Here is a 10,957-nt window from a genome sequence, read left to right as displayed (position 1 = left end):
GTGGGGCCATAAGCTATAGCTTGTTTAAAAGGTAAAGGGGCCCCTGACTATTAGGTCCAGTCGTGACCGACTCTGGGGTTGCAGCGCTCATCTCACTTTATTGGCCGAGGGAGCTGGCGTACAGCTTCTGGGTCATGTGGCCAGCATGACTAAGCCGCTTCTGGCAAACCAGAGCAGCGCACGGAAATGCCGTTTACCTTCCCGCTGGAGCGGTACCTATTTATCTACTTGAACTTTGACGTGCTTTCAAACTGCTAGGTTGGCAGGAGCTGGGACCGAGCAACGGGAGCTCACCCCGTCGCGGGGATTCGAACCGCCGACCTTCTGATCGGCAAGTCCTAGGCTCTGTGGTTTAACCCACAGCACCACCCGCGTCCCATAGCTTGTTTAGCTTATACATAAACCTGGCACTGGGCCAGCTCAAGACATTTTGTTGCTTGAGGCAAAGGCCAACATGGCACTCCTGTCTGCCCCTTCCTGGTTTGGAGGCTCAGTGTACTGCGTGTGGAATCTTAGTTCAAAATAGGCAATGCCAGGGCACTTAAAAAACACAAATCTAAAGTAATGGCAAAACCCTCACTAGTTAAACCCCAAACTTCTTGACCACTAAAGGTACCATTTTCACTTCACTTAGCTTGTTTCTTCAGTATGAGGACATGGGTCCCTTTGCTCCTCTGCTTCTACCAGTAAGCTACCCGAGTGCCACTCACATTGCCCTCTCCAAAATGTATTGTTCAGCGCACCAAAGAGACTAAAGCAAATGGCAAGCATGCCCCCTGGAAACAAGGCGACCTTATGACCCAGCTGAAGGCCCAGATGGGAACTGTGAATGCCAGTGGAAATGTTAGGGCTCCAGTAAGGTAAAGGTGGTACTAATTGCTCACTTGGATAACTTTCTGTTTTAGAAAGTGTTAAATTTCTTTGAACAACATTTAGAGTGGAAGACACAGGGATTCCGCTGAAAGGCTTCATTAGGTGAATCCCCCTCTTAACATTAAAATACTTTTCGCGGAGTGGGTGTGTCACTGGAAGCTGCCACTGCCCTCACAGCATGTCCTGCCTGAGGCAGCTACCCCCCTCTGCCTAATGGTGGGTGATCGGGTCTTCCTAGAACAACCTGCATCGGCTACCAGACAAAAACAAAAACAAACCCTCTTGTTCATTAATGCTTCCGTTTAGGATAAAAGCCAGAGTTAATTGAACAGTTTCCAGTAGATGCTCAATTAAATAATGAATGCGTAAGCAATTCTTTTCCTTAATGCAAACAAAGGGCTTATTTGACCCATATCATTACTCTATTTGTAAAACTCGCTTTGATGTTGTATGGTTGTTTGATTTTCAGGAGGTTCTAGCAGAATTGTTCTCCAGTCTGGCAAATCAATTAATCAGATCTTATTAATGGATGATTTTGGCCACTGCAGCTGATGTAATTTTGTATTGTTTGCCTTTTATTTTTGACCTCTCGGAGACTTGCAGTCCCATTTAGCTAGACTTGAGTTGGCCGCGTGCAAATGTTGATTGGCTTTGGTGCTCTCTTGACTCTGACTTCACAGTAACATCTTTCTGAATGCCCAACTAATTTTTTTTTTAATTCTCTGTCTGCCTGTCTAACCCCCTCTGTCTGTCTGTCTGTCTGTCTGTCTGCCACTTTCTCTTTCCTCCCTTTTCCTACATTCATTTATTCCTGATTTGATGACCTCTGCTGGTTTGTTTTTGGTATTACACTACTTACTATGCTCTTCTCTGAATCTTATATCACAAGCAGTTACAGGTTCATTCTCATTCCTTTCTATGACAGATTGCTCCAGCAGGAGGGCTGGTTCTTTTTATATATTATAAACAGTTTTAAAATTGCAAAAGTTTATGCTCAGTCAATTTGTGCATTAAAAATCTATGTGGGTAATTTATTAAGGAGGTATGCAGCAAACATAGTTTTAATAAATAGTTCTGTTTGTACTTTTTTATAGGCAGCTTGGTGAAAAGGCTATTATTAGTATTTGAATTTTTTAGTGTTTTCTTATTGTTGTCTTGATTTGTTTTGTGTTGCATGTATGCTTTTTATTTTCTACTGTATTTGCAAGCTGCTAAAAGAAGATACTATTGACTTTACTGATGGCGTATTAATTTTAGAAATAAATAATTTCAGTCCTACATTACTGTGCCAAATCCACTACTCCCAACCATAGCCTTATAAAGTCAATGTTCATGTGTTAAATGAAGAATGAAATTCATGCCTTGACAAAGCACAGGTAAGAAAATTTTGTCATCAACACACAGCACAATGTATTAGGATTGCCATATTTCAAAAAGTGAAAATCCAGTGGTTGAGCTTTTTTTGCCCAAAGTTGTTAAGCTATTTTGAAAGAAATTCACCAAAATTCACATGGGTTGCCCAGCAATTGCCAGCATAATACTGTTTCCAATGGCAAAATCTGTAGCAAAATGTGCTATGGATTAACAGAGAGATAGAGACAGACAGACAGATTATATTTTGAAGAACTACACTATCAAGTCCAGAATTATGAACATTTTCATAGCATCTCCACTTCTTTTCCCCTCATGTACATGCAGCTAATTATAATATGTACAACTCTTGGGTTAACTTACAGCTTTAAAGATGCAAATGTGATTAGAGGTTTTCATTGCTTATCAGTGCAAGGCATAGGTAGTGAGCATACTGTTTTCCAAATGTTGTGGACTCCAGCTCCCCACCCATATTCCCCATACAGAGGTGATGGAAGTTGTAGTCCACAAAAGTGTTTGTTTCCCAGTGTTTAAGATCCACTGAACCTAATAGGAGAGAAACTCAATTGGCCACATCCTGGTAAGGAAACTCTTGTGTAAAAAAAAGGGGGGGAGCTTCCCCTTGGCCCACTATGAAAAGGAAAAGCACCACATGGCTGAAAAACTACACCACAAATTAAAAGTAGTGCAGTTTTTGAAGGCTGCCATATTGTTTTGGAAAGTGTGAATGTGGTAAGTTTGCGTTCATCATAAACAGTTTGACATAGCAGAGGAGTCATTCCATGGGTTGCCTTAACCCTATAGTCTCTGGGCTAACCCCTCCTATTTCTCTTCAGAAGGAGGGAGAGAAAGGCCTTCTCCTTTGGTGTACTTTGACCCATTTCAGTTTCACATCTTCCTTTTCGTTACTTCTTAGGAAAGAGTTGTGGGATATGAGTGTAACTGATAAAAATGCAATTTATTAATGGAGGAACTGTAAATCATAACATACAAATATATAACCCTCAGCTGCCAATCTGCCATCATGGTATCTGGTTTGACTTTGGCATGTAGCGCCAAGGTTTAACACACCTGAGAACTGAGAGCAAAAGCAGTCACGTTACCTTCTAAAGACTCTCTGGACACAACAATTTGTTTCTCTGCTTGCCTGAATTGCAATTGCGGAATTTTATATTGAGGTCTCCCATGTACACACATCTGCTGTATGTCTATTAGCATATGGTGTTTCACTAATTAATTGCTAGCTTTCAGCCAGCTTCCTACTGTTCCCATCAAATGGGAAATGTTTTCTAGGGTACTCATGGTAATGAGCATTACACAAATTATGCAATATAGGTTGCAGGAAGTGAAAGGCACCTCTCCCTCCCCACCCCACCCCACCCCATCAGGCTTTCTGCTGGCATTTGGCTCAGGTCTAAGAAATAAATGGGAAGGTCCAGTGCACCTTTGCTTCATTCTTTCCTTGTAGCCTCTTTGAAGAGCCTGGCGAAAACCAGTTTTTTGTTGAGACCCCGAAACCAGCCCCTCGTTAAGAAATAACACACACAAGGACACAGATATTTGATTAATGTTATTGGGCAAATTTTGGCCACAGCTTTATTGATTACAATATGTGAGCGGTATTGGCTTAGGCATTGAATGGACCCGACTCTATCTGACTCCTGCCCGTTGTGCAGAGAGTCCGGTAAGGGTAAACCACCAGAAAGGGGAGCCCCGCCGATGCAGACCAATTTGAGCTCCCCCAGGTGTTCCCCTCAGAGTCGTGTCATAGCCCCATCCCTTCCCCGGGCTTCAGACAAGATCCACACCCCTGGATTCCTTTAATGGAATACCTTAAGCTTAGAGGGGCAGGTGATGGCCACACCTCCTCTCCCCCCCTCATAAGGTCAAACAATGCCTAACCGCCAACCTAACAAAGTTGTGACAATTGCTATAAGGTAGGCAAAAACCCAATGGCCTGTACCAATTTTGTCAAGTGGAAAAATTCCTACCAGGCCCCTCAATGGCAACCAACCACGGTCCATAGCAAGACCAATGAAGAAAACCTGCAAAATAGGGAGGGAGGGTGGGTGGGAGATTGAAGAAGCAAGCCAAGAGAAAGCCCTCTGGCTCACGCCTCTGCTTAAATGGTCCCGGCCATGCCCCACCAGCCAACGGATTGGCTGGCCGGTCACTGACGTGGCTGGGATCCCCTGGGCAATGTGGGACTTTGTCCCCCGTCCCCCAAGGGAGAGTGGTGGCCACGTGGTCCACTGCAACTCCTCCCCACGGTGAAGTGGAGCTGACTTCTGGAAAGATTCACACAGAAAGTACCTGGAATCCTCATTGACTCAAGCAGTATCTAGCTTTGCTTCTGAGATTCTTCCCTCTGCCCAAAGACAAGCAAAGTCTTACCCAAAATAGATAACTGAGGTATCTATGAAGCAGCTACGCCTTTAACTGAGGGAAAAGGGAAAACAAGCTTCATGCATTTTGTTTCAGCAATGTAGACTGGTGGCCAAGATGCAAAAGTGGGGGGGGGGGGAGAAAAGTCCCAACAGAAAGCAACCAAGGAAAGGCATGTTTGGAAACATGCATTAGCTCAATAAATGCCTCCTTCAGGGAAAACAAGGCTAGCGATGAACTGGGTCAGATGATGACTTTCCTCTCTCAGATGCAGTGGCCCAGTTAGAGCAAATCCCAGTTTCCAACTCTGCATTTTGACAGGGAATGTGAATTCATGTGCGTCTTTGTGTGTGGGAGAGAGACTTTTTAATGTTGCGTTGGTTCTCATTGTTTTTCTTTCTACTTATAAAAATAAAATGTAAAAAGTAGAAATCAGTAATGAAGTGAAACAAGAAGGTTTACTTGAGGAGAACACAAGATCTTGAAAGAAGCAAGGCGGCAGGCCCAGGCAGAGCTTTCTGAGACCTGTGGCAATAGTTTGAATAAAGTTATGCAGTGGTACCTCGGGTTACATATGCTTCAGGTTACATATGCTTCAGGTTACAGACTCCATTAACCCAGAAATATTACCTCAGGTTAAGAACTTTGCTTCAGGATGAGAACAGAAATCGTGCTCCGGCAGCGCGGCAGCATCAGGAGGCCCCATTAGCTAAAGTGGTGCTTCAGGTTAAGAACAGTTTCAGGTTAAGAACAGACCTCCAGGACGAATTAAGTACTTGACCTGAGGTACCACTGTAGATTCAAACAAAGAAATAGCTGGTCCCTGCCAACCCCCCAGTCCAGCTCTGTAAAGGGATGACTCTTGGTGACTTGGAGGCTGTAGTGTGAAGATAGCAGTGGCTCTGCACGCTGGAAGGCTTGTTGCAGGTTCCTTGAACCAACGAACCATAGAATGGGCAGACAACTTAAAGACAGGTGTACACAGTTTTCACTCTCCTGCTCCAAGGAGACATTGCTTGTTGGATTCTCACTCTGTGTGTGTTTGGCCCAATACGTGTGCCATACATCATACTTCTAGCCCAAAGTACACCATTTCAGGTTTAGCTGCTCTGCTAAAATATCTAGCACGGAACCTATGTGGGAAAACATGGTGTAATCAAGCTGTAGAGCAGCAGAAGCCAATACAGTGCCCTTCAGATGTTTTCAAACTACAGCTGCCACCATCCCTGACCACTGGCAATGCTGACTGGGCCTGAAGGGAACTGCAGTCCCACTGACATTTCGAGGGCACCACGTTAGTTATCCCTGATACACAATGTGTTTGATAAAGTTCCACCCCTGTTGTAGAAAGTCACGGCATTTCAGCCAAGGAAGAAAGGAAGAAATGACTGAAAACTCAGGCCTTGGAAATGGTGCTCTGAGCACCAATTTCGACTTCCCATGTTGCTTAAGCTAAATTACAACCCATCTCAGTCTGGAATGTAAGAGCTAGTTAATGAAACATTAATACTGCTTTAACTGTCCTAGTGCAAATAGCCCAGTTGTAAAGTGCAGTTGCATTTCACCACAAGACTTTCCACTGGATAATGAGAGATCTGATGTGTGTGTGTGTGTGTGTGTGTGTGTGAAATAGATGTACAAGTGACCTTCCCCCAAAGCAAAAGAATTTCCTTTCAATTTGAAATGTAGTTAATGAGTCCGATTAGAAAAAACCTCTGCAGTCTCATTACGGCTTTAAAATTCCAGTGTTGTCTTCTAGACAAAATAAATTCTTTGGCATTGACGCAAAAAAAAAGAGCAGTAGCCTATGAAAGAAAGATACAGGGAATAGTCACCTTGAAAACGAGCCTGAAAATTGAACGGAGGTGTTGCTTAGACTGTAAAGAAGGTAGGTGCACGTTTATTTATTTATTTATTTTCTTCCAAATGAAACATTCTGCTTCAATTGAGCTCCTTTGCTGATAAGGTTAAAAACAACAACAACAACCCCTGCTGCACAGAGGCACAGAGTATGATACCATGGTGGGGGCGGGGGTGGGGGTTATATACTTGCTTTCTGGAACAGAGACATGCCTCAGTGGTGCCATTAATTGAGATTTTAACAGATTAGAATATGGGACGTTTCAGCAGATTTGCTTTGGGTGTGTAGATTCTGAAATCACCCCGAATGAATGCATTTAGTGAAACAGTACCCCTGGATTTATTAGCTTTGATTTCATGGCACAAATCGAGGAATAGTGGCAGAAAGCTGGCGTAATCAGTGTTAAGGAGGATGCATCAAAGGTTCAATTTATGGTAGTTTGGCAATATGTCTGCCATCAAACCTCAATTCCATTTGGTCTGGGTTTTGCATCACAACCATAATGCACCTAAGTCACAACCAAGTAGACCCATGGGATTGCATGGTTAGTTCACATACCAGCACCACACATCAATAGGCTGTTCCTTGTGGTTGCTACTTTCACATGCTATGGCTGCAACGCGTCAGAGCTGCAGGATTATTTTTGGCAGCAGTCAAGTTACCACCTGTCAGGAACTGGCTGGATGAGGAAGAGTGGTGGGCACCACCTGCCCAAGAGCCCCCCAGGGAGGACACAGAAGAAGAAGACTTAGACCCCGGATCATGGCAGTGTGACGCTGGGCAGCAGTCTGAGGAAAGGATGAGCTGGGAGGTGCTAGAAGCAGGAGGTTTGAGCGATCAATGGGGGGGGGGGGGTCAGAAGAAGGAGACCCACCCAGGACAGGCCTTGAGGCTTAGAGTCTCAGTGTGAGCCCAGACTAAAACAGAGAGGAGTCAGAGGTGGCCCCTCTACCCAGCAGCAGGACAGTCCCAATCCTTCTGGCTCTTCTCTTCCCCTGACATCCCACTTCAGGTGAGTCCTGCATGTTGCTGAGCAATGGGCCAGACAGGCCCAGATAGGCTTGGAAGGAAGTGAGAGGCTAGAGGGAAAAGGCAGGGCCAGTGGTCAGCTTCAGCAATGTCTCCAGCTAGATGGGACAACCTAGAGGACCTCTTGCTGTGTTGTTACTTTCTGTGAATAAAAGCGAATTGCCTCATGGTCTTTCCTGCCCTGTGGATGACCTGTGCTTGCCTAACAGCTCCTTGACACTAACCCACTTCTTTTCTTTTGCTTTCCCTAGAGATTCCAAGACCTTGCCCAAGATCCCTACCGTGTTTTTCAAAGTTCTTCAAACACAAAACCGCTTTGATGGTGTTTTCCACAAGAGCTGCTGAAAGAACAAATATACCCTCAGGCCCAATTTGTAAGACTAGGCTCAGAAAGAGATCAAACACAACAAAACAAATAGTTTGGCTTTATTACCACTACCATCCTTGTACATGGGAACATAGGAAGCTGCCTCAGACTGTGTCCCATCACTGGACCACCTAATTTAATATTGTCTACACTGAATGGCACTGAATCTCCAGGATTTCAGACAGGTCTTCCAGACCTCCCTGAAGATGCCAGGCATTAAGCCTGGGACAGTCTGCATGCAAAGCAACTGCTCTACCATTGAGCTATGGCCCTCCCCCATTTATGCTGAGCAACAGAGTGGTACAAGCCAAGCAAACCAAAGAAGTCAGAGACCCTTCTTTTTAAATCCCTTCCTTTATCATATTGTGAATCTGCTTTCTACACCTAAGCCCTTGCATGCTGCAAAAACACTTTCCGTGAGGAAAGCTATGTGAGAGTTAATCAAGCCTCATAGGATTAGCTCCCCGCGAATAAGAGTTATAACTGTGCACTATGAGCAGAGTTCACAGGCTCTGGGAATATCAATAATGATTTTCTCAAAATATAATTAGAAAACAACAGGTATCCTACCAATGACAACTTAAAGTCACAAGGCAGATTAAATCCATTGATTGAGAAAGGTTGGACACTCAACAGCAGAGACAGAAAAATGTTGAATTCCTCCTTCACAAGACCATTCCTTCAGATGTGACACTCTTCAATGACTCCTGTTCCTCTTGCCAAGCAACTGAGAACTAGTGTACCACTAACTCCCACAACAACCCCTCCAGAACCTTCCATGAACCCACCAGATCACTTTTAGAGATTGTTATTCAGTTCTTGCTCACCCCTAGTATCATTAGAACAACAAAGCATGTGCCTCCTAGGTCATCTCAGGGTGGCCTGGTCTGCAGAATAAGACTGCAGAATTCTGAGAACAGAAAAGGCATTGTACCGCTTCTTGTGGAAGGAATGCCATTTTGAATTATCCCTGTGTAAAGATCTACCTAGCTGGTGGGTTATTTGGTCAATGCCAAAGATCATCTAAAATGTGACACCCCACACTTCTTTAGTCTAAAGTAGTATAGTACATTTGGCACCCCATAATTCTATCACTTGGATCTCACCTCATTCTGCCACATGTGATCAGCCCAGTCTTAATGCTACCAAAGAGGGGTGGGATGTGACCATGGCATATGTAAACCACACCATCCTTATGATATGGAACCAATCCTTACTATATCACATTATAGTTGCTAAATCTATGGTCTATCCTTTGCCCTGTTTGAGTTCATTCATTTCATTAGACTCCATTCTTATGTGTTCATCTACCATCTAATGCTATAAGTACACCTCTAAAATAAAGTAATGAGAAAACTACAGTCTCTGATATAATTCCAGAATTGTGATGAATAATATAGGGAGCAGGGGATTGATGCCTTTCTTGTAAACACGGCTGAATTCAGAGCAAGAAGAGTAATATATTCACATCTTTTATCTGTAAGGTGACTTTCTGTATTTTATCTCCTTCACCCTCTCTTATTAACTATCTTTCTCTCTCTGCCTTCCTTTTATCTCATAAAATTGTCCATCCTCCTTTATCCTCCAGATATGCTTAGCTGTATTTTGCCTCACTCTCAGGGGGGGGGGGGGAGACGAAAACTGTGCTCTCGTAACAAATAATATATGAAAGAAAGAGAAGCTCTAAAGCCTTCAGTACCTTTCCTCAGGAAACTACCCTCACCATTAACAGCCAGTTTCAGCCAGTGAATTTGGTGCTAGAATATTTGGGACAAAATATACCTGTCCTTGGTGCTAACCTCCTTAGCTCTTGTTGTTGGAAGAGGATTGCAAGTTCCCAAAAGCTATTGCTCTAGAGAATTATACTTACATCCTTGTGATAGATATCAGCAACCATTGAGTACCTAGATAGAAACAGTGGATGATAGCCAATGTTTTGCAAGTGAATTTCCACATCCTCTCCTCCATCGCCAGACCACTGTCCCACCCTTCAGATCTCTTTCATAGAGTCCCCAAACCTTAACAAAACAGATTTGGTGGGCAAGTAGGAGGCTATAGGGCGAGGTAAGGAAGAAGTCCTATTGCGTGAGTGGAAGTCCATTCTGCTAGTGGATGGGCTCAGAGGGATATCATTTATTAGTTTCAAATTAATGTATGAAGGGCCGATGCCATCGTCCATGGGGTGGGGAGTTTACTTTTATAATGCTATTTGTATTATTAAATGGAACTCAGAGCTGTGCTGAAAATAATAATACAGAACCAGCAGAAACATTTAATAGGGGTGTGGATTAGCTCTGCATGGAGGTCAAATAAAGAGGTGAATCAGGGTGATTTGAGGAATGTTTCTTTTTGAAAAATTCCCTATTTTAGAGAATGTGGAACACAGACTCTCATTTTATAAACAGTGGCTCAGAACGAGCATGTACTTGACTTAGAAATAGATACATTTTTAAAAAAAATACACAGATACTAAGCCAATATTGGGGACTGTGCAAGATGCTTATTGTTGGGAACTGAAAAATTAAAAACATAACATCTATAAAGGACTAACTTTCCAATTATGGAAGGTAATGTTGAAGAGCAATATTGCTGCTTTGGCCAGATATTCATTCCGCAAAAGTTAATGCTGCATGGCACTTTGTGTAAAGATGGCAGCCATTTATTACTGGAAGACAGAAATGCATTGGATGGTATTTGTTTGCCAAATATTTTTTTACTGTTTTTATTTAAATGATAAATCTAATGTTATGGACAGTTTAGAAGGGCATAAGCTGAAATGTAATTAGGAGGAAAGGAGCACGGGAAAGAAGAGAGAAAATAGGGGAAAAGGGGTTGTGCTTTATAACATTATCAAGGATAATATGTGATGATACATTTCTCTATGTCATCCTTATACACAAATTGTAATGTTTTGCAAGTTTTAAACTGTTCTAGTTGCATCTTTTTTAATATAAAAAATGCTATAATAGAAAGGGATATACAAGGGGGAAATATGTTTGGCAACCATGTTATTTCCACATCCAGTTCACTCATATGCAACATATTCCCACTCCCCACTCCTCCTTTTCTTT

The 10,957-nt window shown here is 43.0% G+C and overlaps 1 long non-coding RNA gene across 1 annotated transcript; it reads left to right on the top strand.

The window, feature by feature from the left end:
- Positions 1-585: 585 nt before the first annotated feature.
- On the top strand, positions 586-9,078 carry LOC310673106. The gene is made up of 3 exons (XR_014508857.1): positions 586-860; positions 6,389-6,517; positions 7,771-9,078. It is a non-coding gene; the product is annotated as an uncharacterized lncRNA (long non-coding RNA).
- Positions 9,079-10,957: the final 1,879 nt, after the last annotated feature.

The sequence above is a fragment of the Podarcis tiliguerta genome (genome assembly GCF_965153285.1).
Source record: "Podarcis tiliguerta genome assembly, chromosome: 2".
NCBI classification, from domain to species: domain Eukaryota; kingdom Metazoa; phylum Chordata; class Lepidosauria; order Squamata; family Lacertidae; genus Podarcis; species Podarcis tiliguerta.
Note: the sequence above shows the minus strand (reverse complement) of the source record. Positions and strands in the feature narration are given on the sequence as shown.